General features: G+C 43.3%; 1 protein-coding gene across 2 annotated transcripts in view; it reads left to right on the plus strand.

Annotated features, from left to right (window-relative positions):
• The window catches only part of thrb (thyroid hormone receptor beta), a 188534-nt gene that overhangs the window by 13804 nt on the left and 160174 nt on the right, over window positions 1-14556 (plus strand). For both annotated transcript variants that reach the window (XM_052015770.1, XM_052015771.1), the window contains exon 2: window positions 10749-10856. The gene's annotated coding sequence lies outside the window, so the exon portion shown is untranslated. The remainder of the gene's footprint in view (window positions 1-10748; window positions 10857-14556) is intronic.

A 14556-nucleotide genomic window follows, 5' to 3' on the forward strand; every position in this document is an offset into this window, starting at 1 on the left:
TAAGAGATTCTGAGGGGGACCTTTGGTTGAAGCAGATTCACTGACAGCATTGAAGAGGTAACTAGATGAGCAGTTGAATCAGCTTGGCATAGAAGGCATTGGGTCAAGTGCTAGAAGGTGGGATTAATATGGGTGGGTGCCCACTGGTGGGTGTGGAGCTGGTGCCTGAAGAGCCTGCTGCATAACCCTGATTCTGTAACTATTCTTTGGAACACACTGCTGGAGGAGGCAGAGGAGACAGATACTCTCACAACATTCAAGTGTTTAAATAACCAGTTGAAACACTATTTCGTAGCAGTTATAGACCAAGTGCTGGAAAATGGGATTTTGTATTGATAGTCGTACAGCACGGAAATAGGCCTTCGGCCCAACTGGTCCATGCTGACCAAGGTGCCCCATCCAAGCTGGTCCCATTTGCCAGCATCTGGCCCATAACCTTCTAAACCTTTCCAATCCATGGACCTTTCTAACTGTCTTTTAAAAGTTGTTATTGTACCTGCCTCAGCCACTTCCTCTGGCAGCTCGTTCCATATAGTGACCACCCTCTGTGTAAAAAGTTGCCCCTCAAGTTCCTATTAAATCTCTCCCCTCTCCTTAAACCTATGCCCTCTGGTTCTTGATTCCCCAACCCTGGGGAAAAGACTAAGTGCATTCACCCTATCTATGCCCCTCATAATTTTATGTACCTTTATAAGATCACCGCTCATTCTCCTATGCTCCAAGGAAAAAAGTTCTAACCTGTCCAGCCTCTCCCTATAACTCAATCATTTTCCAATTTAATAACCTCTTTCCTATAACGGGGTGACCAAAACTGAACACATACTCCAAGTGTGGCCTCTTATACAACTGCGACATAACCTCCCAACTTCTATATTCAGTGCTGTGACTGATGAAGGCCAGCGTACCAAAAGCCTTCTTCACCAGTTTGTCCAAATGTGATGCCACATTAAGGGAACCATGTACCTGAACTCTAAGGTCCCTCTGTTTATGGTAGTGTAGCAGTTAGTGTAATGCTCTACAGCGCCAGCGACCTGGGTTCAATTCCGGCTACTGTCTGTGAGGGATTTGTACGTTCTCCCCGTGTCTGCATGGGTTTCCTCCGGGTGCTCCGGTTTCCTCCCACATTCCAAAGACGTACAAGTTAGGCAGCTGTGGGCATGCTTTGTTGGCGCCAGAAGCGTGGCGACACTTGCAGGCTGTCCCCAGAACACTCTACGCAAAAAAAATGCATTTCACTGTGTGTTTCGATGCACATGTGACTAAGAAAGATATCATCTCCTACAGCAGCGCCCCCCCCCCCCACCCCATGGCCTGCCATTCACTGTGAAAGTCCTACTTTGATTTGACTTTCCAAAATGCAACACCTCTCACTTATTTGAATTAAACTCCATTTGCCATTCCTTGGCCCACTTACTCAGCTGATCAAGATCCCCCTGTAATTTTTGATAATCTCCTTCACTATCGACAATACCACCTATTTTAGTGTCATCCGCAAACTTACTAACCATGCCTTGTATATTCTCATCCAAATCGTTGATATAGATGACAAACAACAATGGGCCCAGCACCACCCCCTGAGGCACACCACTAGTCATGGCCTGCAGTCCGAGAAACAACCTTCCACTGTCACCCCCTGTTTCCTACCGTCAAGCCAATTGTGTATCCAATTAGCCAGCTCTCCCTGGATTCCATGTGAACTAACCTTCCAGAGCAGCCTACCATGTGGAGCCTTATCAAAGGCCTTACTGAAATCCAGATAGATCACATCGAGATTGGTACTTGATAACCAGCTTATAACGTGATACCAGCCAGAGATCGGCACCCTATAGCTGACTCGTTGGCTGCAGAGCCTGTCTCCATGCAGTCTGACTTGTTTGTTCACTCTACTTGCATGTTGGCCTGTTGTGAGTTCAGCATTAAAGTAGGCAGATATATCTGCAACCTCTCACCATTTTAAAACTTTTTATTTTTCCTGCTAAGATTAACAACAGTTTTTTCCATATTAGACTCCATTTGCCCGATCTGAACTTTTATTGTCCGCAGTAACTTTTGTTGTAACCTTATAAATGCTGCGTTGAAATCCAATAATTTGCTCTGTGGTACTTCCTTGGTGATTTGTACTTTTCCTTTTTTTTTAAAACCCCCTCCCCTCCAAATTTACAGCTTTTTTTGAGGTGTTGTTTGTATCCTCTACAGTAAAGACTGATGCAAAAAACCTGTTCAATTTAGGTATTTCCTTTATCAGCTACTTCCCTTCAACAATTCAGTTTTTCAACCAACCAGTAAAACCCTAATCACTACAATTTAGCAACACTATGACTACTTTGCACTAAAATAGACTTTTTTGTTCTAATTATGTTCTTTCTTGTAAAAATTGTGTATAATTTTGGTTTAATTTGTTTTTCTTGTGAATGCTGCTTATCTGATGCTATGTGCCTGTGATGCTGCTGCAAGTAAGTTTTTCATTGCACCTGTGCACACATGGACTTGTGCATATGATAATAAACTCAACTTTGACTTTTGACTTTGATTGTCCATCGCTAATTCCCCAGGCTTGCTTTCTGTGAGACTAACACTTCAGCCTTTTTTTAAATATCTATGGAAATTTACTATCTTTTTATTTCTGCCTGGCTTTGTCTAGTACTATTTTTTCCCTTCCTTATTAATCTTTTAATTTATACTGTTATTATATTCAGTTCAATCTTCTGACTTGCTATCAGTCTTTGTACCTTCGTATGATTTTTCTTTAGATTTGATACCATCTTTAACAATGTAAATGAGTAAAAATGTCCATAGCATTTATATTTTAAATCACTGCACAACAGAAAAATGGAGAACCAATCACATGATGGAGCATTTTATAAAATTAACTGTTATGCTGGAGAGATTTAGTTATTATTGAAAATAGCATGTACTGTGAATGCATTGTTTTTGTACTGCCCTGATAACTTCTTGCCATTTTGTTTTGATTGGCACTCCTAGTTATGACATTCCATTTGATGACAGATCTGGGTCAGTAATAGATTTTCAGCTGAAGATTTCCAGATTCACATGATTTCATTGTTACATTAATGTTCTTGAGTAAGAGACCTTTTCCACATATTCTTTAAATGTATGCCATTTGATTCTTAGCACCTCCTGCCAAATTCCATATGTTGATCTTTCCCTGAAGCACCATCTTCCATTGGCTTTTGGTACCCACAAGAAAAATTCTACAGCAACTGCAGATAATGATTTGGGCATATCTGCTTACAGCAGTTACATTGTAGGACAAAGGATTTTAAACCTGGTTCCACTTTAGGAAATGCAGTAGATATCGTTTGCTATATTGTCCTTTCCTGAGAGGCTAGATTTTGACTTGAGCAGTGCCATAAGATGTCCAAATGGTGTATAAAGCAATCACAGATGCAAATCTGTTTTAAATTGTTGGTATCCAATAGAAAAATTAGCACCAACCTATCTGTCAAGCTCTCCGACCAAAATAGCACTTGCAGTCTTTCAAAAACACAACTAATGTCGATGCTCCAGATTTGAAATGAAAACTTAAAGCAAGCACAACACAGGGAAGGGTGAAAAGAACAAAAATTAAATTCTGGGAAAGAATAAAGTGGCAACTTCACAGTGTAGGGCAAAAGAGGCTGGGAATAGGTGAAGAAATGAAGGATGGCTTCTCAGAGTTGTCAGAATTGAACTACTTGCCAGCTCTGCCTCCCAAGAAGTACTGGTTATAATGTGACGTGGTTGAATATGGAGGCTAGAAGGCTGTAAACTGCCTACACACAATATAGGTTGTTATTCCTTCACCTCCTTGTAATCTGACCTCCAACATCTGTTTGGTTAGCAGTTAGACTTTGCCCTTATTGTTACTGCATTTCACTTTTAGCAAAAAAACAATCACACATGTCAGAGAAACTGCCACCTCAATGTGCCATGAGACATCCAGACTATTAGTGCACATAATCAACAACCATACATGCGTAGGTTTGTCCCACTTTAGGTGTCTGGCATTCCGTCACCTCTGTGAACCCTTTGGTCAATTAATTAGTTCCCAGCATACAAATAATAATATCTTAAGAGGTCAAACTTTTAGTTTCAGAAGAAATGGTGAGGAGAATACTATTTTCTTTTCAAGATACCACAACCTCTGACTTTAATAACTAATTCCTTTCTTGCTCTCATAGAACATGGAACAGTACAGTTCTGTACGGGCCCTTCGGCCCACGATGTTGTGCCAACCTATATAAACCTTATCCCCATTCAATCTATTCCCCTCTCTACTTCACCTCCCATAACCCTCTACTTTTCTTTCATCCATGTGTCTATCTAAGAGTCTCTTAAATTACCCCATTGTACCGGCCCCTCCCACCACCCCCGGCAGTGTGTTCCAGGCACCCACCACTCTCTGTGTAAAACAAAAACCTATCTCTGACATCTCCCCTGAACTCTCCTCCATGCATCTCAAACGGGTGACCTCTAGTATTGGGGAAAAGATGCTGCTGTCCACTCTGTCTACGCCTCTCATAATCTTATACACCTCTATCAAGTCACCCCTCATCCTCCGTTGCTTCAAAGAGAAAAGCCCTAACTCGCTCAGCCTCTCCTCATAAGACATGTTTTTCCAAGCCAGGCAGCTTCCTTGTAGATCTTCTCTGCACCCTTTTACCTATGCTGTGAATTCTTGTTATTCTTTTATGCCATTAACCTTTCCCCAGACAGTTGGTCCAACAAGCCTTGGGATTTTGTCCTCCACTCAAGAAAATGGTTCTGTTTGTATTCCTTCATATTCTATAATCTCTTCGATCATTTACCTGTCCATTCTTGAATGATCTAGTTTTTAACATGACTGCTAGTCCTCTTGGGGAAATTGGTGATATTTTTGGTCTCAATTCTGTATGAAGGAATTTACTGTGCTCACTGCTTAATCACTTGCATTTAACCATGAACCTGTGACCACTTCCAATGGTTTTGACACCCAGAAGGACAGAAGGAGCAAAGCTTCTTCTCCCTTTCTCATCCCATCGTTCTGTGACTTTAAGCGCTGCCATATCAGACTGTTTCTTTCCAAAGAAAAAGGACCATGTAGTTTATTCACTAATTTTTACATCTCTTTTGCAATAACATATTTTGTGTATTTCTGTACAACATAGAAGGTGTTTATTTGATCCATCGGGTCTGTGCTGCCTCTCCATCAGTTCCATTCCCCCACTTATTTTGATGTGACCTATCCTCTCTCACGTGCCCATCAACGCTTCCCATCCACTTACCTACACTGGGGCTAATTGATGTTACCCAAGTAAACTACCTTGGAGGGACCCGGAGCACCCAGGGAAACCATGAAATTGTAGAAGAATATGCACACAGACAGCTCTGGAAGCCAGGATCACTGGCACTGGAACCACCTGTTGTCCTTGTGTGAATAAAATGGACCCATATTAACCCTGTCTATAGTATGAAGTTCAATACTGTTTAATCAGAGTCATAAGGTTCATATGGGAAGCTTATTTCTGCTTTAACTTTAAGACAAGATAAGATAGCTTCATTAGTCACATGTATAACAAAACACACAGTGAAATGCACCTTTTGCGCAGAGTGTTCTGGGGGCAGCCCGCAAGTGTCGCCACGCTTCCAGCGCCAACATAGCATGCCCACAGCTTCCTAACCCGTACATCTCTGGAATGTGGGAGGAAACCGGAGCACCCGGAGGAAACCCACGCAGACACATGGGGAGAACGTACAAACTCCTTACAGACAGCGGCCGGAATTGAACCTGGGTCGCTGGCGCTGTAAAGCATTACACTAACCACTACATATTCAATGCTTATAAAGCACAGCAGGAAGCAGCAGCCACAATGATGTCCCGTGCGTCCCACCACAACAGTGGGACACTGAGGATCCCCTGTATCTCCCACCCCCCAGTCACCCTGCGGCTCCCCCCCCCGAGGATCTGTGCCGGTAAGGAGGGAGGGAGGATCCGGCCTAGACTGTGGGACGTTGTCCATGGGCTCCATTCACAGCTCATCCAGGGAGGGGTGTCGCATGGTACACCACTGCCGCATACTCAGTGGCGGGGGTCTCAGCACACCTCTCGTTCCCCTATATTACATCCCTCAAACAAAGCATAATTCTGTGGGGAGACACAAGAGACTGCAGAAGCTGGAATAACTCTGTTAGCTTTTGTATCCCAGCTGTATCGGTTTAGGGTTCCCTTTTATATTCTGTGAGCTTGAATGACAAATCATTTTGTTTTTACATGGCACCAAATTTATTTCTGTACGTGGCATATATTTTAATTTCATTGTCACATAAGTCAAGTTCAGCTGGTAGGTGCTTAACTCGTTTCCCCCACATTACAAATATCCCTTTGGTCTTGTAAAGAATTAAGTGTCTCATGTTTTATGACAAATTTTAACACTCAGTGGTTTTGTAAGTGCTTTCAACTGCTCGCACTACTTGGAGAATTGGGTTTTAGCAGGTATTATTGGGGTTATGTGCATTATTGGAGTGTCCTTAATTGTAGTATTAATCTTAAAATTGAAAAATGTTGCAAACACTCAGCAAGTCAGGCAGCATCAGTGTAAACAGAAATTGAATTATTTCTGGTCTAACACCATTCAAAACGGGGGCAATAAGAGAACAAGCTAGTAATTTTTTTTACGAGTCAATTTTTTTTTACAGGGAGTGTTAAGTGCCTGGAACATGCAGCAGGGAGGTAGTGGAAGCAGATGCAATCGCAATGTTTAAGGGCCATTTAGACAGGCAGAGACTGGAGGGATATTGACCGTGTGCAGGCAGATGAGATTAGTTTCGACTGGCATCCTGGATGCACAGACACCGTGGGCCAAGGGGCCTGTGCTGTACTGTCTGTTCTATGCCCTAAACCGGAAATAAAAACAGAAAATGCTGGAAACATTCCACATTGCAAATTAACACCACGTTAAGGAAGATACGCTACTGTTTACAGAACTGAACTGCTTGGAAATCTTGTCTAAACCACAGTTTGTATCAATTCACAAACGTTATACAATTTAGCTGGTATTTATTTTGATGGTGGTTTCAGTTATGACCCAGTGATGATGGTGATATTGAAATATTTAGTAACAAGTCTGCCCCATGTGCAACATGTACATCATCATCCGAGTCAAACATGCATTTTAACTGATAAAGGCACCTTGTAAGGAATAGTTTTATTTTGCAATGTGTCCAGTAATTGGGTATATGTAAAGACCAGAGACTATTGTGGTTCTATGTAGTTTTTACAAATAGCCGAGAAATTTTCCCCTTGATTAAATGTGTTCAGGTGTGCCGGGCAAGTGACCTGTGCCCGCTTTTCGTGACCACACAGGAAAGAGATTTTGTATTGAGTTTCTATTTGTGAATCGTGTACTTTTCAAAAAGCCACAGGGCCTTGATTTCTGTCGTTGCACACAAAGTGCTTGTTAGCTAACAAATACTGAGCACTTAACTGGTCTTGTGCTAGTATCAAAGCTCCAATTATCAGGTGCTGACTAGTCATCCACACTTTTACTGGAAGTTGTTCTGGAGTTGAAATTGCATGGTTGCAGTTAATCTACTGTCAAGCAGGGAGCTGCTGTACATCAAGGGAGCCAGGAAATCCACACTGCAGACCTGCTTTCGGCTGAAATGAAATGGCATTAGGAGAAGAGTGCAAACTGTCAGGGGCAAGTCTGGTTGCAAACTGATGTTATTAAGCCCAGAAGTTCCATTCCTTCACTTGTTTGATCACGGTTGGGGCCACAACCAATATACCATCTGGTCATGATTGGTGCCACAACCAACGTACCATCTGGTCACGGTTGGGGCCACAACCAACGTCCTATCTGACAATAAATCAGAAACAGCTGGAAAAACTTGGCAGGTTGGATGTCATGTGTGGAAAAAGAAACGGTGAATGTTTCAAATCTGAGATCATCAGAACTGGGAAGGAAACAAACAAGTTTAGTCTCAGCTCGTAACAGATAGTGGGAGATGGCAGTCGGTGGAACAGGCAATTCCTCTGGGGTGAAGTAGTGGGGGGATTAAGGTGAGATTAAGCTTTATAATCTGATTCATCCTCTCATTAACCAACTTCAGCTCCACACACTTTCTCCAAATCAAAGGTGCAGTTTAAACCCAAACAAGTGCGAATGCCACGCCTGTCTTTTCGTGGATTACGTGGTTATTTAAGACTGTAGTGAAGCAAAGTCTTTTTCTGAGGGTGATAATTCTTTGAAACCTGTGCTTTCTGTTTGTACTGCTGTCCTGCATGACCAGGCGGGGAGCTTAGGAAGGGTGTGCGGGATAGCTCTTGTGCATCAAGGACTGGCTCAGTAGACATCTTGGTCAGCATGGATGACTCAGGCTGGAGGACCTGTTTCCATGCTGAATAATTCTGTGACTACATCAAGGTCCAATCCTTCATTGACCCTGGCTAAAATATGATGGGCATCAGGCTGACTGAGTGTATATAATATTATTGTCAGGATGATCAAATTGTATCTCTCTTCTCAAAAGAGATGATTCAATGGCAGCCTTTATAATTATGAAAGGTTTTGACAGTGAGTACAGAGAAAATGTTGCACTTCTGGGGATGAGTATAACTAGTGACTACCATTCCAGGATAGTCACCAAGAAATCTGATGGAGATATTCAGATGATCCTTGCCCAAAAATTGTGAGAATGTGGACACACCAGTAGAGGAGTTATATAGTATGTTAAGGGGAGGTTGGATAAGCATATGAGTCAAAGAGTCGTAGAGCATAACAGCACAGATACAGGCCCTTCGGTCCAACCAGTCCATGCCAAACACAGTGCCCACCCAGCTAGTCCCAATTTCCTGTGTTCAGCCCATATCCCTCCAAGCCCCGCCCCTCCATGTACCTATCCAAGTGCTTCTTAAATGATACTTTTGTACCTGCCTCACCCACTTCCTCTGGCAGCTCGTTCCATATACTCACCACCCTCTGCGTGAAAAAGTTGCCCCTCAGGTCCCTTTCAAATCTTTTTCCTCTCACCCTAAACCTATGCCCCCTAGTTTTGGACTCCCCTACCCTGGGGAAAAGACTGTTACCATCCACCTTATCTATGCCTCTCAGAATTTTAAATATGTCTATAAGGTCGCCTCTCATTGTCATAAGTTCCAAGGAATAAAGACCTAGCCTGGCCAACCTCTCCCTATAACTCAGGCCCTCTAGTCCTGGCAACATCCTCATAAATCTTTTATGCACGCTTTCCAGTTTAAGATAAGATATCTTTATTAGTCACATGTATATTGAAACACACAGTGAAATGCATCTTTTGCATAGAGTGTTCTGGGGGCAGCCCGCAAGTGTCGCCACGCTTCCAGCGCCAACATAGCATGCCCACAACTTCCTAACCCGTACGTCTTTGGAATGCGGGAGGAAACTGGAGCACCCGGAGGAAACCCACACAGACACGGGGAGAACGTACAAGCTTCTCACAGACAGCCGCTGGAATTGAACCCAGGTCGCTGGCCCTGTAATAGCGTTACGCTAACCACTACACTACCGTGCCTGCCCATGTCTTTCCTATAACAGGGTGACCAAAACTGTACACAGTGCTCCAAGTGCAGCCTCGCCAACGACTTATACAATGGCAACTCCCAACTATACTCAGTGAGGAAGAAGAGAATGGAAGGTTGCACTTTCCTCATCTAAGTTTCTCTTCAAGTTACTTTCTTCCTTGGAGAGTTGGAAGTCGGAACTTGACCACCTCTAGACTTCAGTGAGGGTTTGGGTGGGAGGAGAGTAGGGTGGGAATAACCCCTTCCCTCATCCTTCAATGTCCTCCAGCACATTGCATTCATATGCAAGACCTCTTTTGCTCCTGGCTGTGCTGTACAACTAGTGGAGCTACCAGTGAAGCATCCAGAGCAAAAAAAAATGTGAAGTGAATAAAGTTTCTCAGCGCTTGTCAACAGTTCAGAATTCAGTTTGCTGCCCGACTCATGTGACCTCTGCAGTTGACCCAGATGCTTGTTTCTAACTCCTCAACCAAGCAAATGTGGATTCATCTTTTAATGGCACATTGGCTATGTGCCAGGATACTGTTTTCAAAAACTTTTGTGAGGAACCCATGCTATTTTTTTTAATCAGATAGTTTCAGATAAATTTCAAAAGGAGTTTCCCTCCCATTTCTGAAGTCGTTAACCTGAAATGTTAACTGTTTACTTCTCCCCAGATGCTGACTGATTTACTGGCATTTTCGGTTTCATATTTCCAATTTCTACGATCTGCAGATTTTTTTTTGCTTTTCAGGGAGTTGTGTAGCTTGATTATTTACAGGATCCATGTACAACTAGAGATGTTCTGATAAGTATTTTACATGTGGCATGAATCGTACTCTTTCAGTGGGCGAGTAGAGGTTTGAAGCCACATTGCGCTGAAAGAATTTCTGGAGCATCAGTGACCCAGGTTCAATTCATGCCGCTGTCTGTCAGGAGTTTGTATGTTCTCCCCGTGTCTGCGTGGGTTTCCTCCAGGTGGTGCGGTTTCCTCCCACATTCCAAAAACGTACAGGTTAGGAAGTTGTGGGCATGCTATGTTGGCGCTGGAAACATGGTGACACTTGCGGGCTGCCCCCTGAACACTCTACACAAAAGATGCATTTCACTGTGTGTTTCGATGTACACGTGACCAATAAAGATAAAGATATCTAAGTTTCCAGTCTTTGCTCTTGCTCATTCCTTCCATTTGCTTTGTCTAATGGACTGTTTAATCTGTTTATTCCAGAGTGGCTCCACACAGTTAAGTCATAATAACTTGGCAAATGGATGTTCTGCTTCCGGGCTGGCAATCTAGAATACCATTGGTGTCTCTCATTTGATCTCTCATGCCCAGGTGAGTGAAGTTGATTATTTCATATGTGATGAGGTAATCTGCTATTAACATTGGATTTTAAACTTCAGAATATAGTAATTTGTAAGTAATAACACCAATGAGCCAGTCATAGGATATATAGCATTTTGATATAGCTTTTTTGTTGAAAGCGGCATCACAGGTAGACTGGGTGGTGAAAAAGGCATTTAGCACGCTGGCCTTCATCAGTCAGGGCACTGAGTACAGGAGTTGGGACATTATGTTGCAGTTGTATAATTTGTTGGTGAGGCCACACTTGGAGCACTGTGTACAGGTTTGGTCGCCCTTTTATAGGAAAGATGTGGTTAAACTGGAAAGAGTGCAGAAAGGATTTACAAGGATGCTGCCAGGACTCGAGGCCCTGAATTACAGGGAGAGGTTGGCCAGGCTGGGTGTTTATTCCTTGGAACGTAGGAGAATGAGGGGCGACCTTATAGAAGTGTTTAAAACTATGAGAGGCATAGATAAGGTGGATGGTAACAGTCTTTTCCCCAGGGTAGGGGAGTCCAAAACTAGGGGGCATAGGTTTAGGGTGAGTGGGGAAAGATTTGAAAGGGACCTGAGGGGCAACTTTTTCACGCAGAGGGTGGTGAGTATATGGAACGAGCTGCCAGAGGTAGTGGGTGAGGCAGGTACAATAGTGTCATTTCAGAAGCACTTGGATAGGTACATGGAGGGACGGGGCTTGGAGGGATAGGGGCCGAATGCAGGAAATTGGGACTAGCTGGGTGGGCACTGTGGTTGGCATGGACTGGTTGGGCCGAAGGGCCTGTGTTCATGCTGTATTGCTCTATGACTCTATGATACATGTTGCAAGGAAGATTGCATTTTAACTGTGGTCCCCTTTGCTAACCTTGAGTTAGCATTAACTGTTAGCAAAGAGGACCACGGTTTGTCGGTGTAAGTTGCATCAGATTTACTGTCACTTTTGGACCATAGCTGGCTTTTGATGACCGTGCATCGTATGTTCATAGGAGAAGTAATCAGACACAAGGATTATTCAATGTGTAGCGCAACATTTCAATTGGAAAATTTTGACATGCAGCCGACCCCCATGTTATGGCCGTTTGGGTAACGGAAGTTTGCCTTGCAGAACTCACAAATCACTACCCAGATCTTTGAAATACGGAATAAAATTTGCACTCACGGAATTTGTGTGATAAAGCATCAATGCAATTTTTGTTTCAACTCGTCTTTCTTGATGTGTGCACAAGTGATGCAGCTTCACGTTACGGAAAATCTCTATGGACAGTTCTCTAGGAACGCATCCCCCCCCCACATAACACGGGGTCCGCCTGCATTGGGTGAGGCGCACAAACAACGTGATTGCATTGGGAATGGATATTGTTGGTGCTTTTTAAACTGTAAGCAAAGGTTTCTACCAGACACTTTGATAAAGTAGTTTGAAAGTGAAATTTGCAAAGTGCCTAAGGCAAAGGCTGCAGAGGGTTGTAGACTCAGCCAGCTCCATCACAGGCACAACCCTCCCCACCATTGAGGACATCTTCAAGAGGCAGTGTCTCAAGAAGGCAGCATCCATCACTAAGGACCCTCACCACCCGGGACATGCCCTCTTCTCGTTACTACCATCGGGGAGGAGGTACAGGAGCCTGAAGACCTACACTCAACGATTCAGGAACAGCTTCCTCCCCTCTGCCATCAGATTTCTGAATGGTCCATGAACCCGTGAATACTACCTAATTATTCCTTTTCTTGCACTATTTATTTTTGTAATTTATAGATTTTTATGTCTTGCGCTGTACTGCTGTCACAAAACAACAAATTGCACATCATGTAAGTCAGTGATAAAAAGCCTGATTCTGATCCTGAAGTGCCCTTCTCTGTGGTACCATCTGAAATCCGTTAAATGGGATGCAGCAATTTCATACCATGTGGGATCCATGCATCAAACCCACCAGAAGTTGAGTCTTCTCATTGCATGCGTATGTGACCCTTTAAGATTGATGATTGCTGCTGCCAGTTAGACACTGGTGCTGAACATTACCTGGTATGTGTGCAATTTCATTCCCTCCAGTGTTAATGTTGTAATGTTTTCAATACTTAATTTAGAAGACACAATCTTTCCCACTTCCTTCATGATTTGATATTTAATTCAACTACACTCAACAGGTCAAGCACCTCCTGTGGTGAGGGTCTGGAGTTAACTTTTCAGGTCAGTGACCATTCCACAGTAGGAATTTGTTTGTTATTGTCACGTGTACTGAGGTATAGTGAAAAACCTGTCTTGCAAACCATCCATACAGATCATTTCATTACACAGTGCATTGAGGTAGTACAAGGTAAGACAACAGAGTGCAGAATAAAGTGTTACAGTTACAGAGAAAGTGCAGTGCAGGCAGACAATAAGGTGCAAGGTCATAACGAGGTAGGTTATGAGGTCAAGAGTCCATCTTATCGTACTATGGGACCGTTCAGTAGTCTTATAACAGCGGGATAGAAGCTGTCCTTGAGCCTGGTGGTACGTGCTTTCAGGCTTTTGTATCTTCTGCCCGATGGGAGGGGGAGAAGAGAGAATGCCCGGGGTGGGTGGGGTCTTTGATTATGTTGGCTGCTTTACCGAGGCAGCGAGAAGTGTAGACAGAGTCCATGGAGGGGAATCTGGTTTCTGTGATGTGCTGAGCTGTGTCCACATCTCTCTGCAGTTCCTTGTCCTGGGCAGAGCAGTTGCCGTACCAGGCTGTGATGCATCCAGATAGGATGCTTTCTATGATGCATCCATAAAAATTGGTGAGGGTCAGAGAGGACATGCCAAACTTCTTTATCCTCCTGAGGAAGTAGAGGCACTGGTGAGCTTTCTTGGGCGTGGCATCTACATGGTTGGACCAGGACAGTCTATTGGTGATATTCACTCCTAGGAAATTCCCAGTTTCTAATGTCATCCTTGCCCAGTGTGTGACTCCCAGACCCACAATATGTTTAACCCTTGGTTTGCTCTTTGAAGTGACATAGGGCAATTTTAGATGAATAATAAATAGTGTCTATGCCAGCTCTAAAAGATCATTGACCTGAAAGGTTAATCCTGTTTCTCTCTCCATGGATGTTGCCTGATCTGCTGAGTGTCTTCTGTGTTTTGTTTTCAATTCAGATTTTCCCCATCTGCGGTTTTCTGCCTTTACATTTTACTTCTCTGTGCTTCCTCTGTCACAGTTGTGAAACCTTGTGAAGGGTTTTCACTGTAGCTTCTCTCGTTCTCATGGGTACTGGATGCACCGTCTACCTCCACTGCAAAGTAAATCGTCAGCACTCTCGTAAACTTGTGACAAAAAATAAAAACCTAAACATGCATGTTAAGCTCACAGATGGTGTTAAATGCCTTACTGCTGCAAAATCCGTGCTTGTGGTATTATTCTGGGTTGTGCCCACTCACAGGAAGAAGATGTTGCCATAGCTATGTAGGTTAGGCATAAAAAATGTCCCATTGGTTTTCTGTTTGGTCAGTTCTGTGATGTCAATCTGACTGCAATAATCACGAGGGATTTCATTTTGTTCTGATTCTTGCATGCTTTGCTGTTTTCATTACTTTAAAATTATTTTCTCTCATCTAGTCCATCAATAATATTTCCCCAAACTTTGTGTCAAACTTCAGCTAGATGAATGAGAAATGAGCCTGCACTGGCTGAGGTTTCTTGACTATTATCCAGATGTCTGGACCAGTGATCCA

Source organism: Pristis pectinata, chromosome 5 (genome assembly GCF_009764475.1).
Source record: "Pristis pectinata isolate sPriPec2 chromosome 5, sPriPec2.1.pri, whole genome shotgun sequence".
NCBI classification, from domain to species: domain Eukaryota; kingdom Metazoa; phylum Chordata; class Chondrichthyes; order Rhinopristiformes; family Pristidae; genus Pristis; species Pristis pectinata.